Raw genomic sequence first — 6048 nt, forward strand, 5'->3', positions numbered from 1 at the left:
CAGGAGCCAAATGATGTGGGGCTCTTAATTGCTGAGAATATTAAATGCATGGATGGCACACCACAACGAGCTTGTAGGCACTTTTGTGTTAATAATGAATTGTGCGGGTTAGCTGGAGTTCCAACTCATCCTGATGATGTGATGATAAGTCATATGGTGCCAATTAGAAAGAGTACCATGAGAAGAATTCCCATATAGCCAGCCCATTAAGGTGGTCAAGATGAAGCATAACAAGAATATCACGATCAATTCCACCATCATGAAATCCATCAACCTGAAGGATATCCTTAGCAACAACAACAAGCACTTGACCGTTTACAAAGGCTTGAAGAATGTGTGTGACATGACTAGTTAGGCGAGTTGAGATGAGGACTATTTGGACGAGGCAAAATGAACATTTTCAAGATGGCATGAAATACTTGAAAAACTTCCTCAACCCAGACAACGAATGCTTTAGGAGTTTTTTTTATAGATTTTCCAGTTGTAGTTTGAATTCATTTATTTACCTTTTGTACCATGATGCAAGGAAGAGTACTAGATAAATTTCAGAAAAAATTTCCTTCACTATTGTAATTCTCTTTGTTTTAGTTAATGAACTTGTTTATTTATGTTGTTTTTCGGTTTTTAATTTCTACCTTCCTAGTGTCATAATGAAAAAGAAAAGAAAAAGTCACTAGAAAAATAATGAATAAAAGAGATCAACATTGAAGTTTCCTTGCAGATTGAAAGTCAATGAAGAAAAGGGAAGCTGAGTATTTGTACTTAATCTCCAAATACCTCAACTAGTAATTTTTGAGTCAAATATTTCCATTCTTCACTTTTTCTTCTATTGAGAGTATCCGTACATTAGTTATCTTCTAGAATTTACATTGTTTCTGATTTGAGTATATTGGTATGATAAATACACACTCAGGAAATTGTTTGTGAAAACTTTGAGTCTTTCTAAAATCACCTTGTTTAATATGATGATATCTTGGGCACGATGGCGTCACATCGCGACGCGATACACACCAACATGGGTGCGATGATGTGCAACTTTGACACGTAGTAATTGGTATAAATAGGGCTTTTTCGCTACTTTTTATGGAGTTACGAATTTGAGAGAGAAAGTGAAGGCTTGGAGTTCAAAAGTGACTATATTTTGAGGGTTTTGGAATCCATTGAAGGCATTCAACTTCATTGAATTTCATGTTTTCTTTGTTGAAACAATATTTGTTTATACCCTGAAAAGGTTTTGATGATAACAAAGTATTTAAAGAACAATAGGGTTTGCTGTCATTTTGTTTAAGTGTGCAGGATCACAAACATAGAACTATTCCTGAGTGTTAGCATATGTGAAGAAGCAATGTTTGCCTAATTCTGATTTGTCAGAATCTGAAGTGATTCACCAGCATCTGAAGGCATCAAACTCTGAAGGTTCAGAATCTGGTCTCAAGATTCAGCTTCTGATGATAACTTAGATATTAAAAGATTAAGTGCATCTGTTTCGTACACTGTACCAAAAGCAATTTTGTCTTATCAAAGCCCCAGATTTCTGGATAAAGTCAACTAGGGTTTCCTTTTGCAAGGCTCAAGAAAAAGGATATGACATCTTCAGTCTATTCTACCTTTTGGTAGATACCTAGTACTTTGAAAGATACTGAGAGTAATATTATTATTTAGTGAACAAAGCTTCAAACCAGATGCAAGTCTCCAACGTCTCTCTTGGCACACTTCTTCACTAAGTTTTCTTGTTATGTTCAAACCCTCCAATGACTCTTTCTCAGTCTCCATACAAGGAAGCTGAAGACTCGAAGGAAGGTTACAACATCATAACACATTTTGAAAGATCTTAAGCATAACTCTGAGTTGTTATTTCTTATAACTGTTATTGCCTAAAGATCTTAAGATTTCTTATCTTAGAATATCTTAGAAATATTAGAAAAGTTGAAAACCTTTGTGATTATTGCATAACTGTTATGCTTCTGATTGTGTATCAAGTATAATAGTTATCTTTTTTACTACACTTATATCTAAAGTAGAAGAAATCTATTGCTTGCATACTTGAGCAAGGAAGTCTCTTGTCTGAGGACTTGAGCAAGGTAGTCTCTTTCTATGTTGATTGAGCAAAGAAGTCTCTTGTATGAGGAATTAAGCAGAAGTCTCTTTCTAGGTTGATTGAGCATTGAAGTCTCTTGCAAGTGTGCTTGAGCAATTTGAAACTTGTTTGATTATAGTGAAAAGCTCTTGTTGAGGCAAGGGAACTGGACTACTCTCAGTTGAGGAGAGGAAATAGGATAATCTTTGTGTGTTGTTTGCATTTACTTCTGAACTTTATATTTCCGCTGTTGTGTTTAATTCTGATATCAGAGTCTGAACATTGTTCAGAATCTGAACTTGTTGGTTTAGAAGTAAAACGTTTTTAAGTATACACAATTTGTTGGATAAATAAATCCAGCGTCACCCTTAGGGATTTGAATGGGCTTAACATCCCAACCCATGGCGCTTAGAGGGAGCTTACAAACTTCGCTTTAGGTGCAGCCCCTGAAAAAGCTCATACTATAAGGAAATAAAGTTGCACCCTCACTAACAGCAATTGCTTTTAGCTCAGTGGTAAGCGCTTGATCCTACAAGTGGTATCAGAGCTTGGTTATGGGTTCGAATCCCCCCGGCTGACACTGGGGGGGGAGATTGTTGGATAAATAAATCCAGCGTCACCCTTAGGGATTCGAATGGGCTTAACATCCCAACCCATGGCGCTTAGAGGGAGCTTACAAACTTCGCTTTAGGTGCAGCCCCTGAAAAAGCTCATACTATAAGGAAATAAAGTTACACCCTCACTAACAGCAATTGCTTTTAGCTCAGTGGTAAGCGCTTGATCCTACACAATTCACCCCCATCCTCCCCCCTTCTTGTCTATTTTTCTCACCTTAAGTTGGCATCAGAGCACAATATGCACCATACACTTAACCGTGGTACACTAAAGATCTTTAGAAAAACACTCTTTCCATCATGGTTGAAAGTTATGCAATAACTAGCCCTGGTGAAGGATCTCCTAGTGGAAATAACAATCATGATCAAAGTACATCTGGTCAAAACACCTATATTGCTAGACCACCAACATCCAGGGGAAACTCCACTGAATTTTAATGGTGGAAAAGCAAGATGTACACTCACATCATTAATCTATATGATGAGTTATGATATATCTTAGGAGATGGCATTAACTTTCTTGTCAATGTTGATGGAATGGTTTATGACAGAAAGTCTCTCACTTCTTATCAGAAAAAGATTTATAGAAAGCATCATAGAGTGATAAGCATTCTTGTTGATGCTTTACCTCACTCTGAGTACATAAAGATTATTAATAAGTCTACTATAAAAACTATCTTTGAATCTCTATGTGCTACCTATCAAGGTAATCAACAGGTTCAAGAAGCTAAATCCAATCTTCTGATTCAACAATATGATCTATTCAGAATGAAGAATGATGAGAACATTGAATATATGTTCTCAAGATTTCAAGTTCTTGTGTATGGACTTCAAGTCTTGAACAAGAATTATACGATTGTGGACCATATCAAGAATATTCTTAGGAGTCTTCCTGTCAAATACAGACCCAGAATGACTGCTATTCAAGAAGCTAAAGACTTAAACTCTTTAAGTCTTGAAGGTCTTATTAGAAATATCCAAAGTCATGAAATGAATCTAAATGAAGATGAGTCTGGAAATCAGGTTAAAACTGTAGCTTTAAGATCTGTGAGGGGATTTGAGAAATCCTCTAAAAAAACTCATAGAAACTACATGATGAAGCTTCTAATGAAGAGTCTGATGAATATGAATTAGCCTTTATCATCAAAATATTTAAATACTTGGCCAGAAAGAAGAACAGATTCTCTCGGAAGAAAGACAACTTCAAAGGGTCGGCTCTAGGAGTAAAGATCAGGATGGTTGTTACAACTATAAGAAGCCTGGATATTTCATTGCTGAATGTCCTAGTCTTTAAAAAGACAAAAGGAAAAATGAGAACTTCTAGAAGAATAACTTCATAAGAAAGTTCAAGAAAAGTCGCATGGCAACATGAGAATAACTTGACAATGAAGGAGAAGATGAAGAAGCAAATCTTGCTTTGATGGCCTCAACCTTCTCAGACTCAGAATCTGAAGTTGATTCTAACTCTGAGCCAGAAGACACAAATCAGGTATTTTCTAATCTCTCCAAATTTGACTTAAGTACTATATGTCATGATCTTATAGAAAGATGTCAGTAGAAAGCCAAACATATAAAAACATTAAAGAAACAATGTGATCTTTGAAAAGATGAACTAAATCTTTCTAAAGAAAAAATTAAAAAATTCGGGTTCATGATTAATTAAAAGCATTAAGAAATACTTTTAACCTTCTTAAATATTCCCATATTTTTCTCCCCCTTTTGTCATCAATAAAAAGAAGATTAGAGAGGTCAGCAAAGAAGAGGACAAAAGTATTTAATAATACTAACAAATATATGGGAAAAAACTAGTATTGATAAAAACATAGTATGAACAACCTTTACACTTCCCAATACTGAGAAGTGACTAAAAATGGTTGAGCAATTTCAGTTTTTCTCAAGATCTCACACGTCATTCAAGAATATCAACCATCAGAAGTCATCATTGCAAGCATTAAATGAACAAATGTTTTATCTTCTTATTTCAACGTTCAAGACACGCAATTTCCTCTACAAAAGCACATTATCAGAGACATACTTCTCATCTTTTCATCCAACTCTTGTTATTCCTTCAGCAAAAATGAGTTCTCCATCAAAGAAAGCGACGAGCACCGTTTTAGAGGAGGTCACAGTCCCACACCAGCAGCAAGCCATTGAGGAGACCCAACCAACTGGGTCAACCACCACAAGGAATTCATTCAGGGTTAGGAAACCAAAGAAGAACAAGAAGAAGCTTAAGAAAAAGAAGAAAAGAACTCCCAGAAGGATGTTCTTCCACGACTCCGATGAAGCAAGTGAGGAGCGGGTGCCTGATTGGGAGGATTTTGTAGTAGCAAGGGGTTATTGTTCTAATGAATATTGTAATGCTTCTAGTTTATGAAAAAAAATTCTCCTTTTTGCAATGATATTGACTCTGAGTGATTTGATTTTCCTTTGAATTCATTTAAACATCAAGAAATTACCATAAAAACTCATTCATTCAAAAGATAACCAAACAAAGACATTATCAAATATTTATCAGAAGAATGATAATAATTACCAAATAAATATAGCTTAATGAAAAAAAAACATAAGTAAGAAAAATAACAAGACATGCAAAACAGATAGAGAGAAAAACATAAGTTTTTTTTTATAAAAGGAAACAGTTTAACAAGACAACAAAAAATAGTTCATATCCTAAAACTTAGAGTTTCTTCAGAAGATCCTAAATCTCCCTTAGTTTTGCACCCATGATGTCTTCCTTGAAATCCATAGACTTCATCCACTTATTCATTTCAACTTGTTTGTCAGTCATGGCTTGTTGAGAAGCAGTGATAGAAGCGAGATTTTCCTACAAAAGATCTTGCCTAGAACAAGATGAGGCAACAAACTCTGAAGTGACTTCCTTCAGATTCTGAATCATTGATGCAACAAATGTCTTGGGAGAATCCCACCTAGCACCATATACTACTGGGTCGGATGCAAAAGATCTCTCATTCATCAGACTCTATACATTTTATCCAAGAGAATGTTTTTGATTACACATATGTTAGTTTGGATAGATTAAGAGATGGATGAGCTATTTGAATTGGAGGGTCAGAATTCAGATGAATGATTTGAAAGGTGAGGTGGATTTAGAGAGATTTCAGGGTGAAGGAGGTCAAAAGGAATCTATTCAGACGCTACTGTAGATTCATAAGCAATTTGAACTAGAGATAGATCTTGAACAACTTGTTCAGGTCTAATATGGAGTTCAGATACACCTTGATCTAAAGGTTGATTTTGAATAGGACTAGGTTCTCTCAGAGAGGATGTTAGAGGTGAAGGTTGATATGATTGATGGGTTTCTGATGGAAGGGTGATTTCTGGTTGGACAGGAAT

Source organism: Lathyrus oleraceus, chromosome 2 (assembly GCF_024323335.1).
Source record: "Lathyrus oleraceus cultivar Zhongwan6 chromosome 2, CAAS_Psat_ZW6_1.0, whole genome shotgun sequence".
NCBI lineage: Eukaryota > Viridiplantae > Streptophyta > Magnoliopsida > Fabales > Fabaceae > Lathyrus > Lathyrus oleraceus.